A 19,145-nucleotide genomic window follows, 5' to 3' on the forward strand; every position below is an offset into this window, starting at 1 on the left:
GCACATGGGCTCAGTAGTTGTGGCTCGCGGGCTCTAGAGCACAGGCTCAGTAGTTGTGGTGCACGGGCTTAGTTGCTCTGCAGCATGTGGGATATTCCTGGACCAGGGATCAAACCCATGGTGTCCCCTGCATTGGCAGGTGGATTTTTAACCACTACGCCACCAGGGAAGTCCCAGAAGGTGGATTCTTAACCACTGGACCACCAGGGAAGTCCCTCTCCGCTTTTAAAACAGGATCATAACTGTAATGTGCTGTAAAACCCAACACCTTGCACAGTGTTTGGCACATAGAACAGCCTCAATTAATGTTTGATGTTTGTGTGAATGCAATACAGGGACTGTCTGACTTAGTTTGCTTTTCCTGTAGCACATAGCATGCTCTGGACTTGTGCATGATTAATGAACATTTGTGACTTTGAGGTTGTCTTTATAGTTAAGAATGAGGACAAGCCCCATTAAAACAACAACAACCCCCCCCCAAACAAACAAACAAACAAACAAAAAATCAGCTCCACTTAAACACAGAGAAACTCCTGTTAAGAGAGCCCGTGATTTGCTGCAGAACCTATGGGGCGTTGCGGTATTGGAATTAATAATAAAGGTTTGTTAATTTTCTGCCTTTGCTCCGGCTGCCTTCCAAGATGTAATGTGGAATCCTGCTGTTTCTGCTCCAGATAAATCATTGATAATCTTCAACCCAGTGAGGGGCAAGTCATGGGGACGTACTCCCGTGTCCACGGCGCTGATGAAATCAGATTTCTTGGAACCCATTTACCAGCAGCTTTGAATTGGCCAGATTGCTTGCTGAGCCTAAAATATTGCACACACGTGGCGACCTTGACTTGGCTGTTTCCATGAATCCTCTTTTCCCTTAAGCCATGGTTGATGTTTCCAAGTCAGATGGCAGGGATCGGGCTTCATCTTTATCTTTGCACTAATAATTATTGTCCAGATCTGGCCCACTCTCTGTGCACACTCACTTCCTGGCATTGATTCTGCTCTGATGGGAGCAGAGGGGCTGGGGAGGGGAGAGGAAGGCGGCTATAGGTGACTTTGAGGGCTGACGCCTCCTCTTCTCTTCTTGGTTCCTCTGCTGGGGCTACTTTTGGGTAGCAGAACATTTTTTCCCCCACCTTCTGTCCACTCATCCATCTGTGCTTTCCTTTGTTTATCCATCCATTTATTTAAAACACACGAACTGAGACCCTGCTGAATGGAAGCATTATGGTGGCTGTGAGGGCACCCAGAGAGGAGGGGAGATTTGGACTTGGCTTTAGAAGAGCTGAATGCAGGCAGAGAAAAGAGACATGAATCTAAACAGGGCCAACACCCCCAAATGCCAACAGTGGTTACCTCCAGGTAGCACATTTGAGCGGTTTTTAATCTCTCCTTTGTGAGTGTCTGTGTTTCTAATTTTTCCTTCAGTAAGCACATATTAGTATTTGTGTAACAAAAGTTATTCAAAACGTGAGTACATGGTAAACAGGTGCTAAGTGTACAGGGAGACGCAGATGAAAACGCTGGGTAAGTAGAGAGGAGTAAAGTGGTATTTCCAGCCCAGGTGGCTTTGAAAAGGCTTTAGAAGAAGGTCATCGTTGAGCTGGGCCTTGAGGCTGGAGGGAGACCTTGCAGTGGTTGTCTATGTGGTGCCCTGCCCAGCACCTCTCCTCTCCTCTCCTCTGACTAGCTCCCCTCTCTGTGGCCTGCAAGGAGGTACCTCTTTCCCAGCTGACCTTGCCCTCATCCCCATGGTATCATGTGGCTCTTAAGAAAGGCCCTTGGGACTTCCCTGGTGGCGCAGTGGTTAAGAATCCGCCTGCCAATGCAGGGGACACGGGTTCGAGCCCTGGTCCGGGAAGATCCCACATGTGGCGGAGCAACTAAGCCTGTGAACCACAACTACTGAACCTGTGCTCTGGAGCCCGTGAGGCACAACTACTGAAGTCTGCGCGCCTACAGCCCGCGTTCCGCAACAAGAGAAGCCAGTGCGATGAAAAGCCTGCTCACTGCAGCAAAGACCCAACACAGCCATAAATAAATAAATAAATAAATTTATTTATTTTAAAAAAATGAAATGCCCTTATCTGAAAGCTTGGGAGGGCCCATCCTGGGGGCAAGCGGGAAAGCTAGAGACACAGATTTCAAAGGTGAGGGTTAGAGGCCATGCCCTCTGCCCTCTCGTTCTATAGATTCCCTGAGTAAACCAAGGACAGGCAGCTAGATCCTAGGCCTCGCACAATTCCAGCTATGTGACATACTGGCAGCCGCACTCTCAAATCATTTTGATCCCTCAACCTCTGCCCCCCAACCCACCCCCGCTTCAACATCTTGTCTGCTCGAGAACAGTGTTCAGAGAATATCGGCTGCCACCCAGCTCAGGCATTTCTCCTCGGGGAGGGGGTCCCTGACCCCAAAACCACGCTCAGCCCGGATCGACTGGCCTGACTGTGACTCTCTGGCTGAGACAGGGGCTGTCTGGATGCATGGGTGGAGGCAGCAAGGTCACGTGGCTTGTTTCTCTTTCATCTCACTCAGTTACTTTAGCAACAGGAGACAGCAGGAGGCCAAGCACCGCCCACCACGGCCTCATCCATCAGTCCCTGGAGAGGTGCAGGGGGCGGAGGCAGCTCTCGGAAGTCAGGAGGCAAGGGTCCTGCCCAGGCTCTCCTGGTCCCTGGCTGGCTGCACAACTTACCTCCTCCCTGGGCCTGTTCTAGACAGAATGGGCGCCAAGTGCTCTCTGGACGCAGCTCAAGGAGGTGTAGGGGAGCACGAGCACAGTCCTCTGGGGAGAAGACCGTACTGCTTCTGCTCTCGGTGGCTTTGGCAACTATTCGTCAGCCAGTCTTCTGCGACTTAACTTGTCCCTTGCCACCTGTGATGCAGGAATGTTTGCTGACCAGACAGGCGATTGAACTCCAAGGAGGCCAGCACTTGGCAGTGCCTGGCCTACCAGGATGGATATTTCTTTAGCTGGGGAAGGAGGTAAACCTGGCTTTGGTTCCTAAGCATGAACTTGTAGAAGAAAAGAGATTGAGAAAAAAGATAATCACGAGCAGCTCAAGTCTACAAATATCTGTAACAAAGAAATATGTATATAAAAGTAATACCTTCGGAACGGTCTTTGAAATTCTCAGAAAATTGTTACATCCATCCTCGCGTCATGTTCTCATAACCATGCAGAGAGGCAGGCAGAGGAGCCTGGATGACCTCCATGCTGCTGCGGAGGACGCTGAGTTCCAGGGAGGCCAAAGGTCCCAGGGTTTCTTGGATAATGGCTGAGCCAGACCTGGACCTCTGCCTTCTGGCCTCAGGACCTTTTCCTTAGACATGACCCATGAGAGCTATTACAAAGCAGAAACATTCTCCAGCCTTCTTTGTGGTCATGATTCTCGGACTTAACACACATCAGACATCTTTCTGAAGAAGAAAGAAAACAAAGGTGCATTCACTCAACGAACAATTTTACTGCGCATCTCCTATGTGCCAAGCTCTGGGCTAGGCACCAAGGATTCAAAAATGAACAAGGTGTGGTCTCCACTTCGGAGAAGTTCCATCTATTAGGCACTTACTCTTGCTTAATTAAATCTCCCATTTTGGTGTTGGATGGAATCACCAATCATGAGCTCCTCAAAGTAAAACCTCCCACTCTGCAAGCATTTTTGTATCCCAACAGAACTCCAGCAGGCTGCAGCTATGATAAGAAAAGGTACGGATTCTCCTAAACTTCCTGGGAGGGTAACCAGTAACAGGCAGCAAAGGTGAAAATACTTGGGGGCTTCCCTGGTGGCGCAGTGGTTGAGAGTCCGCCTGCCGATGCAGGGGACACGGGTTCGTCCCCGGTCCAGGAAGATCCCACATGCCGCGGAGCGGCGGGGCCCATGAGCCATGGCCGCTGATCCTGCGCGTCCGGAGCCTGTGCTCCGCAACGGGAGAGGCCACAGCAGTGAGAGGCCTGCATACCGCAAAAAAAAAAAAAAAAAAAAAAAAAAAGATGAAAAGACTTAAGCAGATGTTAAAGCCACTCCTGGCTCTGGGATGGCGCCTGGGCTGCAGGGAGGTGAGAGAGGCCCCCTGGCCTGGTCAGGAAGTGCTTCCAGGAAACCAGTGGGAAGCAGCCCCCTGGCCCAAGGCTCAGGGGCTGACAGGGCGTCGGAGAGGCAGCCTTGAGAACAGGTGCAAAGGGATGCCAAAGGAACCTGAAGTCCTTTCTCTGAACATGCACAGCCATTAAAGTCCTATTTCCACAGATGGGGACTTGGGGGCCACACCCCACCTACAGCAAATCACTTTCTGACTTGATGTGTAGAATCTAAAAGGCAGAGGGGGACTTCCCTGGCGGTCCAGTGGTTAAGACTCCGTGCTTTCACTGCAGGAGGTACAGGTTCGATCCCTGGTCGGGGAGACTAAGGATCCCGCATACCATGTGGCAGCTTTGACAATGGGGGGGGCCTGTCACTGCAGCCTAAGGAAAACTGTTTGGCATTTTACCTCTTTCCCTACACTGGGGCCAACGGTGCCTTGTCCTAGGAAGAGAAAAAGTGTTCGACAGCTTTTAGACTCTCTTAAAGCAGCTTTTATCTGCTCAGTGACATGGCAGTGTGAGGACACATTTCCACCTGAAGAACCCAAACTTTCCAGGTCTAAATAGGGTTCCAATGATACACTCTTAACTGACAGGAAACAACCTCTACCTTAGATTTCTGCTTTCCTCTGCAGAATTTGTAGCCCAGCACACACTGTGGGTTAACCTCGGCAGCCCCAAAGGCACAAGGGGAAGGGATTCGGAAAAACCCCACGGCTGAGTGAGCTGATGATACAAGCAGGGACATCAGCAGGCAAGTTAGGGCTCAGGGGTTTCAGTTGTAACGTATAGGGATGTAACCCGTAACACAGGAAGAGAAATTCCTTGCGTCGTTTTGTTTTGTTTTTCTTATTAAGACCACCTTTCCCATCTTTAAAACAGCAAAGAAATGCTATAAGACCTGGACCATTGGTGCAAGTGACAAGCGGAGTTGAGTTGTCCTCGTGGGATAATCATGCAAAATTAGACCTGGAAAGTGGAAGAGGCCTTAGAGATCATCTAACTGACTGATTATTTTTCTGTGAAGAATCTGAAGCCTCCATCATAAAAATAATAAGAGTGGGGACTTCCCTGGTGGTCCAGTGGTTAAGAATCCGTCTTGCAATGCGGGGGATGCCAGTTCAGTCCCTGGTCAGGGAACTAAGATCCCACATGTCACGGGGCAACTAAGGCCGCATGCCACAAGTAGAGAGCCCATGTGCCCTGGAGCCCGCGTGCCACAACTAAGACCCAATGCAGCCAAAAATTAATAAATAAATAAATAAATAATAAAAATATAGTAAGCCTGGTTACCTACCATTTATTGGCCTCCCACTCGGAACCCAGTGCTTGTGTAAAGAACCTGTACAAGCTTGCTAGGGTGGCTGTAACAAGGTACCAGAAACTCGGGGGGTGGGGTGAGGCTTGAACAACAGCAATTTGTCTCACGGTTCTGGGGGCTACAAGTTTGAGATCAAGGTGTTGGCAGAATTGGTTCTTTCTGAGCGCTGACTGAGAGAGGCCGTTTCATGCCTCTCTCTCCTAGCTTCCGGTGCTTTGCCGGCAATCTCGGGCGTTCCTTGGCTTGTGGAAGCATCACCCTGACCTCTGCTTTCATATTCACCTGGCGTTCTCCCTGAGCACATGCCTGTCTGTGTCCAAATTTCTTTTTCTAAATAAGGACACAGGTCAGATTGAATTAGGGCCCACCCTAATGACCTCATCTTCATTTAACTAACTGTATCTGCAATGACCCTATTTCCATATAAGGTTATATTCAGAGGTACTGGGGTTAAAGCTTCAACAAATGAATTTGGTGGGGGAAGGGACACAATTCAACCCATAACAGAACTCTACTTACATTGTATCTGGTCCTCAGAGCAAGGCTGCAAGGTTGACATGATCCATATTCTACGGATGGGTCAGGCCCCGCTCGAGAAGTGGGCAGCACCGAGGGGCACAGCCAGGTGGCTGTGAAGAGCTTGGAGTCTGGAGCCAGGTTGCCCGGGTTGGTGGCCCAGCCTCACCTCCCGCGAGTTAACGAATGTGGGACACTGTTTCACCTCCCTGTGCCTCAGTGTCTTCATCTGAAGAAACAGGGAGAATATAATTTCAAAACCTTAAAAGTTCCAAATGCCAAAATTTATAACTCATTTGGCAGCAAAACCTGATCTGAAATAAACTCATTTGCTAGAGAAACCTGTCTTGAGTTACATGAGGCTACTTTATTTATGCACTATATACATCTCACTACAGAAATGAGTACGTTTGATTACAGGATGCTGTCACAGATGCTACAGGATATTATGCAGCCTACAGTACATGCAATGCATTTGCTTTCTCAAGTCCCCAAGTTCTGACACAGCAAACACTGCTGGCCTTGAATATTTTTTTTTGGATACATCTTTACTGGAGTATAATTGCTTCACAATGCTGTGTTAGTTTCTGTTGTACAGCAAGGTGAATCAGCCATATGCATACATATATCCCCATATCCCCTCCCTCTTGAGCCTCCCTCCCACCCCTCTAGGTCGTCACAAAGCACCAAGCTGATCTCCCTGTGCTATGCGGCTGCTTCCCACTGGCTATCTAGTTTGCATTTGGTGGTGTATATATGTCGATGTTACTCTCACTTCAACAAGCTTCCTCCTCCCCACCGTGCCCTCAATTCCATTCTCTCTCTATGTCTATGTCTTTATTCCTGCCCTGCCACTAGGTTCATCAGTACCACTTTTTTTTTTTTAGATTCCATATACGTGCGTTAGCATACATAAGATCATACTATATACATACATAGTATACAAAAATAACATACATATTTTTCTCTTTCTGACTCACTTCACTCTGTATGACAGACTCTAGGTCCATCCACCTCACTACAAATAACTCAGTTTCGTTTCTTTTTATGGCTGAGTAATATTCCACTGTATATATGTGCCACATCTTCTTTATCCATTCCTCTGTCAATGGACATTTAGGTTGCTTCCATGTCCTGGCTATTGTAAATAGTGCTACAATGAACACTGTGGTACATGTCTCTTTTTGAATTATGCTTTTCCCAGTAGTGGGATTTCTGGGTCATATGGTAGTTCTATTTTTAGTTTAGTTTTTTTTTTTCTTTTTTTTGCGGTACGCAGGCCTCTCACTGTTATGGCCTCTCTCGTTGTGGGGCACAGGCTCCGGACGCGCAGGCTCAGCGGCCATGGCTCACGGGCCAAGCCGCTCTGCCGCATGTGGGATCTTCCCAGACTGGGGCATGAACCTGTGTCCCCTACATCGGCAGGTGGACTCTCAACCACTGCACCACCAGGGAAGCCCTATTTTTAGTTTTTTAAGGAACCTCCATACTGTTCTCCATAGTGGTTGTATCAATTTATATTCCTACCAACAGTGCAGGAGGGTTCCTTTTTCACCACACCCTTTCCAGCATTGTTTCTAGATTTTTTGATAATGGACATTCTGACTGGTGTGAGGTGATACCTCATGGTAGTTTTGATTTGCATTTCTCTAATAATTAGTGATGTTGAGCATCTTTTCATGTGCCTCTTGGCCATCTGTATGTCTTCTTTGGTGAAATGTTTATTTAGGTCGGCTGACCATTTTTGGATTGGGTTGTTTGTTTTTTTGATATTGAGCTCCATGAGCTGTTTGTATATTTTGGAGATTAATCCTTTGGCTGTTGCTTCATTTGCAAATATTTTTTTCCATTCTGAAGGTTGTCTTTTCATCTTGTTTATGGTTTCCTTTGCTGTGCAAAAGCTTTTAACTTTAATTAGGTCCCATTTGTTTATTTTTGTTTTTATTTTTGTTACTCTAGGAGGTGAGTCAAAAAAGATCTTGCAGTGGTTTATGTCATGGAGTGTTCTGCCTATATTTTCCTCTAAGAGTTTTATAGTATCTTGTCTTACATTTAGGTCTTTAATCCATTTGGAGTTTATTTTTGTGTATGGTGTTAGGTAGTGTTCTAATTTCATTCTTTTACATGTAGCTGTCCAGTTTTCCCAGCGCCACCTATTGAAGAGGTTGTCTTTTCTCCACTGTTTGTTCTTTCCTCCTTTGTTGTAAATTAGGTGACCATATGTGCATGGGTTTATCTCTGGGTTTTCTATCCTGTACCATTGATCTATATGTCTGTTTTTGTGCCAGTACCACACTCTCTTGATTACTGTAGCTTTGTAGTATAGTTTGAAGCTGGGGCGCCTGATTCCTCCAGCACCGTTTTTCTTTCTCAAGATTGCTTTGTCTTGGGCTTCCCTGGTGATGCAGTGGATAAGAATCTGCCTACCAATGCAGGGGACATGGGTTCGAGCCCTGGTCTGGGAAGATCCCACATGCCATGGAGCAACTAAGCCTGTGTGCCACAACTACTGAGCCTGTGCTCTAGAGCCCACGAGCCACAACTACTGAGCCCGAGTGCCACAACTACTGAAGCCTGCATGCCTAGAGCCCGTGCTGCATAACAAGAAGCCACCACAATGAGAAGCCCACACACCACAATGAAGAGTAGCCCCCACTCGCCGCAACTAGAGAAAGCCTGCACGCAGCAACAAAGACCCAACGCAGCCAACAATAAATAAATAAATAAATAAATAAATAAATAAATTTATTAAAGAAAAAAAGATTGCTTTGGCTATTTGGGGTCTTTTGTGTTTCCATACAAATCGTAAAAATTTTTTGTTCTAATTCTTTGAAGAATGCCATTGGTAGTTTGATAGGGATTGCACTGAATCTGTAGATTGCTTTGGGTAGTAGAGTCATTTGCACAATATTGATTCTTCCAATCCAAGAACATGGTATATCTCTCCATCTGTTTATGTCATCTTTGATTTCTGTCATCAGTGTTTTATAGTTTTCTGAGTACAGGTCTTTTGCCTCCTTAAGTAGGTTTATTCCTAGGTATTTTATTCTTTTTGTTGCAATCGTAAATGGGACTGTTTCCTTAATTTCTCTTTCTGATTTTTCCTTGTTAGTGTATAGGAACGCAAGAAATTTCTGTGCATTAATTTTGTATCCTGCGACCTTACCGAATTCATTGATTAGTTCTAGCAGTTTTCTGGTGGCATCATAGGATTTTCTATGTATAATATCATGTCATCTGCAAACAGTGACAGTTTTACTTCTTCTTTTCCAATTTGGATTCCTTTTATTTCTTTTTCTTTCTCTGCTTGCCGTGGCTAGGACTTCCAAAACTATGTTGAATAAAAGTGGCAAGAGTGGACATCCATGTCTTGTTCCTGATCTTAGTAGAAATATTTTCAGTTTTTCACCATTGAGTATGATGTTTGCTGTGGGTTTGTCATATAAGGCCTTTATTATGTTGAGGTAGCTTCCCACTATGCCCACTTTCTGGAGAGTTTTTATCATAACGGGTGTTGAATTTTGTGAAAAGCTTTTTCTGCATCTATTGAGATGATCATATGTTTTTTATTCCTAAATTTGTTAATATGGTGTATCACACTGACTGACTTGCATATATTGAAGAATCCTTGCATCCCTGGGATAAATCCCACTTGATCATGGTGTATGATCCTTTTAATGTGCTGTTGGATTCTGTTTGCTAGTATTTTTTCAGGATTTTTGCACCTATGTTCATCAGTGATATTGGTCTATGATTTTCTTTTTTTGGTGATATCTTTGTCTGGTTTTGGTATCAGGGTGATGGTGGCTTCATAGAATGAGTTTGGGAGTTTTCCTTCCTCTGCAATTTTTTGGAAGAGTTTGAGAAGGATGGGTGTTAGCTCTTGTCTAAATGTTTGATAGAATTCACCTGTGAAGCCATATGGTCCTGGATCTTTGTTTGTTGGAAGATTTTTAATTACAATTTCAATTTCATTACTTGTGATAGGTCTGTTTATATTTTCTAATTCTTCCTGGCTCAGTCTTGGAAAACTGTACCTTTCCAAGAATTTGTCTATTTCTTCATGGTTGTCCATTTTATTGGCATATAGTTGTTTGTAGTAGTCTCTTATAATCCTTTGTATTTCTACGATGTCAGTTGTCATTTCTCCTTTTTCATTTCTCATTTTATTGATTTGCATCCTCTCCCTTTTTTTCTTGATGAGTCTGGCTAAGGCTTTATCAGTTTTGTTTATCTTCTCAAAGAACCAACTTTTAGTTTTATTGATCTTTGCTATTGTTTTCTTCATTTCTATTTCATTTATTTCTGCTCTGTTCTTTATGATTTCTTTCCTTCTACTGACTTTGGGTTTTCTTTGTTCTTCTTCCTACTGGTCCTGTTCACTGAAGAAATCAAAGAGGAAATAAAAAATACATAGAAACAAATGACAATGAAAACACGATGGCCCAAAACCTATGGGATGCAGCAAAAGCAGTTCTAAGAGGAAAGTTTATAGCAATTCAGTCTCACCTCAAGAAAAATCTCAAATAAACAACCTAACCCTACACCTAAAGCAACTAGAGAAAGAAGCCCTGAATATTTTGAATTAAGTTGATCGTGAACCTTCTGTCTGTGTGTCTGTCTGTCAATCTATCTATCACAGGATTGTAATGAGGATTAAATGAGTTAATATTTGCACAGTGCTTAGAACATTACCTGGCACATAGTAAGCACTATGTGCATATATTTTAAATAAAATAAAAAAATAATAATGACTGTCTTGTTTAAACCACTCAGGTGGTAACCAGGAGAGAAGGTTCTGGCCACTGAGTGCAGGCATGTCTGACACTGGAAGCTGTGCTTTCTGTGCAGCCTGAGCCACCTCTGACACACCAGGGCTGGGACTCATGTCCTTTGGTCCTTAAAACTAGCCTTGTTTATACAGTAAGCTGAAGCACTCCCTACCTTCTGAGAGGATTATTCAGTGAAACCAGGTCTCCTATTTGTATTAGTTTGGTAGGGTTGCCATAATAAAGTACCACAGACAGGGTGGCTTAAACAACAGAGATTTATTTTCCCACAGTTCTGGAGGCTGGAAGTCTGAGATCAAGGTGTCTGCAGGTTTTTTTTTTCTAAGGCCCCTCTCTAGCTCATAGATGGCTGCCTTCTCCCTGTGTCCTCACGTGGCCTTCCCTCTGTGCGTGCCTGTGTCCTAATCTCGTTTTCTTATAAGGATACCAGTCATATTGGATTAGGGCTCATTTAAAGACCTTATTTTAACTTAATTATCTCTTTAAAGTCTCTGTCTCCAAATACAGTCACATTCTGAGGTCCCAGGGGTTAGGACTTCAATAAATGAATTTGGGGGTGTGGATCACAATTCAGCCCCTGCCACTATTTTAAGACACTAGATGAATTTACCTCTCACACTAGCTGTACCCCATACACATGCTGGCTCATGCCTGCCCCAGTGTTTTTCGAAGTGTGGTCCAGGATCACCTAGAGTCCAATCACTTGGGCCCTTAATAAAAATAAGGTTGCCCCCCTAGCCTGTGAATCAGAATCTGGGGGAGGGGATTGCAGGCCCCAGGTATGGAGCTTGCTTGTTTTTTACATTTATATAAAGGCTTAGTTTAATTAAAGAGATTCAGGAAAAGCCAGGTAGCATGGTAGCTCCCACCACATCCCCACCTGCCCCTGCAGTCTCCTCCCCAACCTCTGACACCCCACCCCAAAAATAGGTGAAAGAGGAGCTGGAGAGAGAGGGGCAGCCCTATGGGAAGTTGGAGGGGAGAGCACAGTGCATCCTGATGGCTCCTATAGTGTGGGTCATCCTACAGGGCAACATAGAGCATACTTTCCCACTCAGAGCCTCGGGGTCCCCTTCAGCGCAGACAGGCAGAGCTTTGCAGTGTAGGTGCCAGCAGGGGAGGCCGTCCTCCCAGGCAGCGCCAGGGTGCAGCCTGACCTCGGGCTCCAGTCATTTCCCGTGCGCAGCACCCCTGCCCCTCTCCCCAGCTCCTGGACACCTGGAAGCTTTCCTCGTCCCTCAGATTAGCAGAAGACCTGAGCCTTGGATCGTATTTAAGGGACAGCGATGGGGCATTTTCCAGAGCCACATGCTGAAGCAGGGAGCGAAGAGTGAGGTAGTTCCTGCATCCGCGGACTCTGCTCCAAAACACCCAGTGATGTCGCGGGAGGTGGGGGCACGCTGGCTCCCTGCAAGCTGATGTCGGGCGCAGATTTACCATTCACACGAGCACAGCCGATGAACCACGGCCCAACCAACGGGAGCCTCTAGAGTGGGTGTCTGCTGCAGGTGTGTGTGCACACGCCCTGTCCCACACCCGTGTCTGGGTGGCCACTAGCAAAATAGCGGTGAGCCGGACCCTAACCAGAAAAGGTTTTCCCAGCACCATGACAACCATCAAAGCGAATGGCGATAATCCATCCTTCACCTTGCTTTGCTGGTTCTGGCTTAGATTCCTCATGTCTTAAAATACTTGCTTGGCTGGCAGTGACTCACCTGGACTGGCATTGAACAGAACGGGCAGGAGGTGCTTTCTTCTGAAGAACCGTCACAAACCTGCACAGCATCTGAGGTCTTTCATGTCACACATTGTTCCTGTCAAAGCGGAGACGTATTTCCTACTCTCTCGTCAAGGTTGGAGCTGCCAAAGAAAGTAAAGTGATTAGGATGTGTCAAGCTTTGGCACATGTCCTAAACAGCGTTTAAAGAAATCAGGTTTATCGGAGAATCTCTACCACATCCTCTACCCAGTGCAACAGGGGCCTCGTTTCTGATAGGACACTCTCAAAACTGAAAATTCATAGGTAGAATCGGTCACCTCCGTGTCGGGTCCTCTAGTGGCGTCTCAGGCAGTGTCAAGCTCTAATTGTTGGGATTTCATGAATTCTGAGTACTTCACTGATTTAAGAACTCTCTGGAAGCTGGTAATTTTGAAACTGCATTGTTTGCAAACTTGAATTAATAAAAAGGGTCAAGAGTTTTACTGTCCAGTAAACTGTATTTATTCATCCTCTCTTGATTCCACCTGAATTCCACAGGCTGTAAATTGTGGTTTATTGGAAGTCAGACCTGGATTCAAATCATAGGTTCGCCACTTATTAGCTGCGTGACTTTGGCCAAGTTACAGCACTTCTCTGAATGTTTCCTCGACTGCCAAAGTGGAATTGATACGATCTTCCACATTGCATAGTAGTGAATATTGAAAGAGATCACGAATGTCACAGTTGCCAGCACAGAGTCTGACCCATAGAGGCGCATTCCTTTTCACGTCTCTCCCTTTCCCCCTGCTATTTGAAATGAGCATCATTTCTGGCTTACTAATCTTCTAATATTGGCACATTTCAGTATGTGGTTTTGCTTTTAGAAGGTCATAAATAATCCTCCCGGAAAAATTAGAAATGATCAGTATACAGAGCCCAAGGCCAGCAGTCACTGAAGTGAGGAGAGGTGGTTTGTACGCTCAGACAGAAAGACAGGAGCAAAGACACTTGGCAGGAGTGAGCAGCCGCAGTTTCCTCTTGAAAGCTTCCTTAAGAATTCTCTGTGAAGTGTGATAAGTCGAGGACAGCTCCAGGGGCACAGGCAAGGTCCCCAGGAGCCCAGCCATCCCCACACGCGGCCTCCATCCTACACACCATCCCCCACCGTCCACCCCTGGTCAGGTCCAGCTCCAGTCCCCGCTGACTTCTCCAGCTCTTCCCATCAGAACCTCAGGCTTTGTTATTTGCTGGGTTTTCCCCTCATTCCTTCATCTCTTTGGTCTCAGCTTCCCGCCAAAGAAAGGACGGGTTTGAGCCCTGCTACACCCCTTATTAGTTGGGTTATTATGGATAAATTACTTAGCCTCTTTGAAACTCAGTCTTCCCATCTGTAAATGGGGATCCTACCTCGTTAGGTTGTTATAAAGACCAATGTGAATAAAATGCATGTCAGAGTATTTTGTAAAGTGCTGAGAAAAAAAAGAATTCAAATTCCTCTTAGCATGTATACCTCACTGGCACATAGCAGGTGCTCAAAAATATACGTTAGGTTACGTTTTGATTACAAATCTTTGCCATGGGAATGCGGTGCAACACTCCAACGCACCAGGGGTCGTCCCAAACAGTCCTCCAAGGGGCCCAAGGGTTTCTAGGTGGTTTCTGCAGAGAATCTGACATTTGCTGTGCATTCGCCGTGTCCAGGCTCAGCCCTGGGGATGGCTTGTGCAATCTCCAAGGGATAGGTATAAACCAAGATTCCTTCACCACGTGTGTGGCAAATGAAGCCACACCAAGACTAATAATCCAGATATTAGTTTGTTACCACCATCTCTTACACAGAACTTAATCCCAGCAAAGCGCCTTCCCTCCTGTACACTCGGGGAGGCCCTGGGGGAAGATGTCTTACCCGTTCTCACCAACAAATCCATGGCTGGGTGCCAGGTCCCACCCCTTTCCCTGCTCTGCCTCTTCGTCCAGGCAAGACTGCACCATGGAGAAGATGCCTTTCTCCCTGTTATGCTCGTTTCTGGGGTCCCCATTACGGTGAGCTTGTACCTCTGCAAACAATCTGTTAGCTTTTAGAGACGGCTTTGCCCAGGGATCAGACTTGGGGTAGGGCCCAGGATAGATTAGCCGCTGTTAGCACAGTGTACTCAAACCTACTCCCTTCTTGGACCTGCATGCTTTGCCCCTTGGCGAGCTCACCATGCTGGGCTCCTGGCAGCCACTCCGACCCCTGGGGTTTCCCCACTAGCTCAGCAGATGGGACTGAATCCCAGTGCAGGCTCCAGCTACACCAATGAAGAAAGGAAGGCTCAGAGGGGAAAGGAACTTACCCAAGGTTGCGCAGCCAACAGGCGGCAGACGGCCAAACCCAGAGCAAAGTCCAAATCCCATGTTCTCTCTGATCCAAATCCCATGATCAAAGTGGCAACGTGACACGCTGTTCTGACCCTGGCGTCCCTACAGCAGGGCACACTGTGCCGGTCAGTGTTTACTGTACGTACTTTTCTCCTCCCCAGAGACTTCAGTCTCTTTCTGCTTGGTTTCTATTTGGATTTATGCTTTCAACATAAAAAGCTGGGGATTCCTTGCCATTTCACCCTCTTAGCTCCCTCCCATTAGACTCATAATTTATCTCCATGTTATTTGGCTCGTGGTTAAAAGTACCATGGTGCTTATACAGATGAGAGAACAAGCAGGTCAACCTTAGCCAGGGTTAGCAGATCTGAGAAAAACACAAACCCCTCGGCTCGGTTCCCGAAGCCCCTACAGCTTGGCCACCCTACACCAACCCTCTGCTCCAGCAGAAAGGTCCTGACCCTGAGTTCTCCTCATTCTGTCCCCAGTGTAACCTGGTGCCCAGAGGGGTGGGGCCTGTGCCCCCATGTGCTCACACTAACACAGCTGTCCCTCCCAGCCCATTCCAATGACCTGGTGTCTGCCCCCCTTCCTCACTGACACTCCAGTTCCCAGCAGGGATCCACACCCAGTCCTGGCCCCAGCCCTCTTGGCCCAGGACCTTGACTTTCTACTGTGGCCTTGCCAAAGCTCTTCTTGGGGAGCTGGATGTCTCTTTTTCCCAAGATGCTGCCAGGGGACCTGCCTCCATCTAAACAAACCTTCTCCTGACCCCCATTTCCTCCCCAAGCTTGAACTCTCTCGACTGCCCTAGACTTGGGCTGTACCAGCTCCACTCATCAGATGAGGAAACTCTTTTATGGGAGGGAGGGGATGCACACCAGCCTGGCCTCCTGAGCTGGCCACTTCCTGGGGTCAGGCGACTTGTCACTTTCTTGGGTGGGCTCCTAACGTACCAGCAGCCATGGCTCTTGGGTGCTCAGTTAATGCAGGGGTGAGGGTAGGGGGGACTGAGTCTTCAGTTGGACTTCTTAAACACCTTATTTTATACCACATACCCCCCACCTCACATTCCTGGTCCTCCCATTCTTTCTTTTTCTCCATAGCCCTTATCACCATTCTGATATCCTATGGGTCCCCCTCTCCAAGTAGAGAAGTGAGCTCCCTGAGACCTGAGGCTGCTTTGCTTGAGCACCTGGCCCATGGTGGGTGCTCAATAACTCTCTGTGGAACGGATGAGTGGAACGCCCGCGGCCTTGGCAGGCAGCACCAGAGCGCATACACCGAGGCGCTGGGAAGGCCAGGAGCTCTCATTTCTCAGCTGTCACAGAGGCCAGCCGCCTCAGGGCTGCCAAAGAGGATTTCTACACCTGCTCCATCTTAGCCGGGGCAATAAAACGTCTACCAGGGCTTCCCAGCACTGCACTGGGTGTGGAAAAGGCAAAGCCTTCCGGCAGCTTCTTAATCTGGCTGGACTCAGCCATCCACCCTGCTGAAAAAGGGATTGTCCCCTCTGTTCCTGCACCCCCTAAGCCTGTCATACCCCGACCCAGCGGCACCATCTCTTCTTCCCAGACACGAGCTGTCTTACCCACCTTTACACCCCAGTGCCCGGCACAGTGCAGAGAAGCTACGAAGCCTGTGATAGATACTTGATGAATGCCTGGATTCCACATGAAAAAGGCAGTCCCTTCTGAATTAATTATGTGACTCAAAATGGGCAGGATGAGTTTATTTCTCCTTTATTGTGATTAATGATTTTATTTTTCCAAAGAGTTTTTCAATTCTGAGGTTTAAGTGTTTTTTTTTTTTTTTTTTTTTGTGGTACGTGGGCCTCTCACTGACGTAGCCTGTCCCGTTGCAGAGCACAGGCTCCGGACGCGCAGGCTCAGCGGCCATGGCTCACAGGCCCCACCGCTCCGCGGCATGTGGGATCTTCCCGGACCGGGGCACGAACCCTTGTCCCCTGCATCGGCAGGCGGACTCTCAACCACTGTGCCACCAGGGAAGCCCTCGAGTCTAAAATTTGATGCCGGTTTACCTTTCACAGTTTTTCACTGCTTCTTCCTTAACAAGAGGGACCATCATTGTACCAGGTGGTCTTCACCGCTGGTCATCTATGATTCAAGATGACTCCAATCTGTTACCTTAGGCGCTTAACCACCATTCCTTCTTATCCACTTAACCCCATTGCTCCTTCCTGTGCCTGTGCCGCCTAGGAAAAGAGGAGAGAGGCCCCTGTGATAAAGTAGAACTTCAAACGTAAATTGCACCACCTCGCAGAACACATTTCACCCTGATAAGAGGTCCCGATGTATCCCTGCAGCCACCAGGAGTCACAGTGAGGGTTGGGAGGGGAGGAAGGAAAGAGGGAGCGGGAAGGACGGGGCAGTAGCAGGAAAGATAAACAGAGGTCATTTCCTCCTTTACCTGTCTTGCCAGGTCACGTAACCCTGTGTGAGTGTTCCCAAGTGCTGCGCTGCGTGCGGGAAAGTACCTTCCCTCTCTTGCAGCCGACTTCTGTCTGGAAATGAGTACCCTGACTGTCTCATGAAAGCCTGTGCGCCTAGCACTTTCGACTTCTCAAAACACTGCATGAATATGTTTGAGTGACTTCCAAGTGCAGGCTTTGTGCTAAGCAATGTGCACCTTATCTCATTTAAGCACTGCGACCTTAGCAGGTAGGTCCTGTTTTTTATCTCCGCTTTGCAGACGAGGAAACTAGGGCTTAGAGAGGTTAATTGCTTCACAAGACTATCCAGCTAGCAGTGTAGTCCTGCAAATCATCAAATCAAACCCAGGTCTGTATCATTCTATGTGTAAGTCTGGGGTGGCCACGGTTACACTGCTTCTGATGTATTCGTGGTTATCTTCCATACCATACATACATTTAGGACATGATACATCCAGGTGCTAGATAAGCGCTCGGGGAAGTAGTGCCTAAACCACGCTAATAAGAGCTGGATCCGGTCCCAGCTGGCAGAATTCAGAAATGCAGCTTTAGGCGGTTCCCAATGCTTCCTTGTATCTCAGTTTCCTCATCTGTAAAATGGAGGCACGAAGCAAGTGCCCTCCAAGAAGCCTGTAGCATTCGGTGGCTCTATTCCAATAGTGCAGTGTCCCCAACACGTTGCCAGGAATCTGGACAGAGAGCGTGATCAAACGGGCAGTACTCTCTGCGGGCGCTCCCCTGCCCTACCGCTGACGCATGCGCCCTCGCCCGCCGCCCTCGCGCCGAGCCCAGAGCAACGCGGCCCCTCTACGTGCATGTGCAAGGCCTGGTGGCCCGACTGCGGGCCCTGGGTGCAGAGACGGCTCCCTGCCCCGACGCGGCGGAATCAGTGTCCTCGGTAGGGATGGGGTGATCCTGCCAGAAACGAGCCGGGCCCACGGGGGATGCGCCTGGCCCTCGTTGGGAAAGGCCACAGCCTCCCCCAAGGCCCCTGGAAAGCTGTTCCCGTGCGGGAGAGTGTGTTCCAGCCTCTGCGCCCTCGCTCTGGACGTGCTGGGCAGCACAGAGAGGCCGTTCTTTCCCAACACAGATGGAAACGCTCCCCTAGCACTGCTGCCTGGGGTGTGGAGGAGGGGACGGCCCCGCAGCTCCGTTGACTCGGGAAGCCGGGGAGGACTTTCCTCTCGAAAACCATACTGCTGATTAAAATGAAAACGTCTAAGGTCACCAAGGACATTTATCCAACTAGGAGTGGGGAATGGGAGGTGTGAGACATCTCCTGATAGTAGAAGCTCCTAAAGGGCAGCTGGCACTGCAGGGAGGCCCAACCTTCATTGCTGCTTAGGGATGAATAACAGAACCTAGACAGCTATTTTTACACTGGTTGAGAGAGAGAGAGAGAGAGAGAGAGAGAGAGAGAGAGAGAGAGAGAGAGAGAGAGAGTTGCGGGAGGAGGTGGGAGCAACAGGGGGGAGGACCTAGGGAGACAGCAAGTGCAGCCTCTTCCTTACTCATCCTGTGAGCTTTCTTATTCCTCTTCCCAATGCGGATTCCCTCCCCGGAAGTTAAGAATTATTTATTACTTTGAAATCAGAAAAGGAAGAAGGACGCTAATCAAAAAGTGCCCTGAACGGTGAAAATAAATGAGATCTCAACATTCTGAAATTGCCGTTGTCGGTCGGTCTCCTCAGTCCTTTCTCCCCTTGTTTGCCATCTTTTGAATGTGCAGGTCTGAGGTTACGGACCTGAATTTTCTTTTCTCTACTCAGGGATCATGGAGGTTTGGGTCAGTGGGCTGAAGGAGATGAGGAAGAGGAGCCCTTCTACCAGGATGCTATTCAGGTTGTCACTGTTTACTGTATGACTTTGTCCTGAAAGCCCTGCTTCTTCAAACGGGGATTTTTAGACCATGGTAAGTTCTG

At 47.7% G+C, this 19,145-nt stretch overlaps 1 protein-coding gene across 1 annotated transcript in view; it reads right to left on the reverse strand.

Annotated features, from left to right (window-relative positions):
• Positions 1–204: 204 nt before the first annotated feature.
• LEKR1 (leucine, glutamate and lysine rich 1) overlaps positions 205–19,145 on the reverse strand; it is a 337,373-nt gene continuing 318,432 nt past the window's right edge. Inside the window, exons 22-26 of the mRNA XM_089910962.1 lie at positions 16,813–16,986; positions 12,427–12,571; positions 5,925–6,150; positions 3,111–3,420; positions 205–3,015 (exon numbers count right to left, since the gene is read on the reverse strand). The gene's annotated coding sequence lies outside the window, so the exon portion shown is untranslated. The remainder of the gene's footprint in view (positions 3,016–3,110; positions 3,421–5,924; positions 6,151–12,426; positions 12,572–16,812; positions 16,987–19,145) is intronic.

This window comes from Delphinapterus leucas, chromosome 4 (genome assembly GCF_059928025.1).
Source record: "Delphinapterus leucas isolate spDelLeu-1000000601 "Yukka" chromosome 4, BTC_Dleu_Yukka2, whole genome shotgun sequence".
NCBI classification, from domain to species: Eukaryota; Metazoa; Chordata; class Mammalia; order Artiodactyla; family Monodontidae; genus Delphinapterus; species Delphinapterus leucas.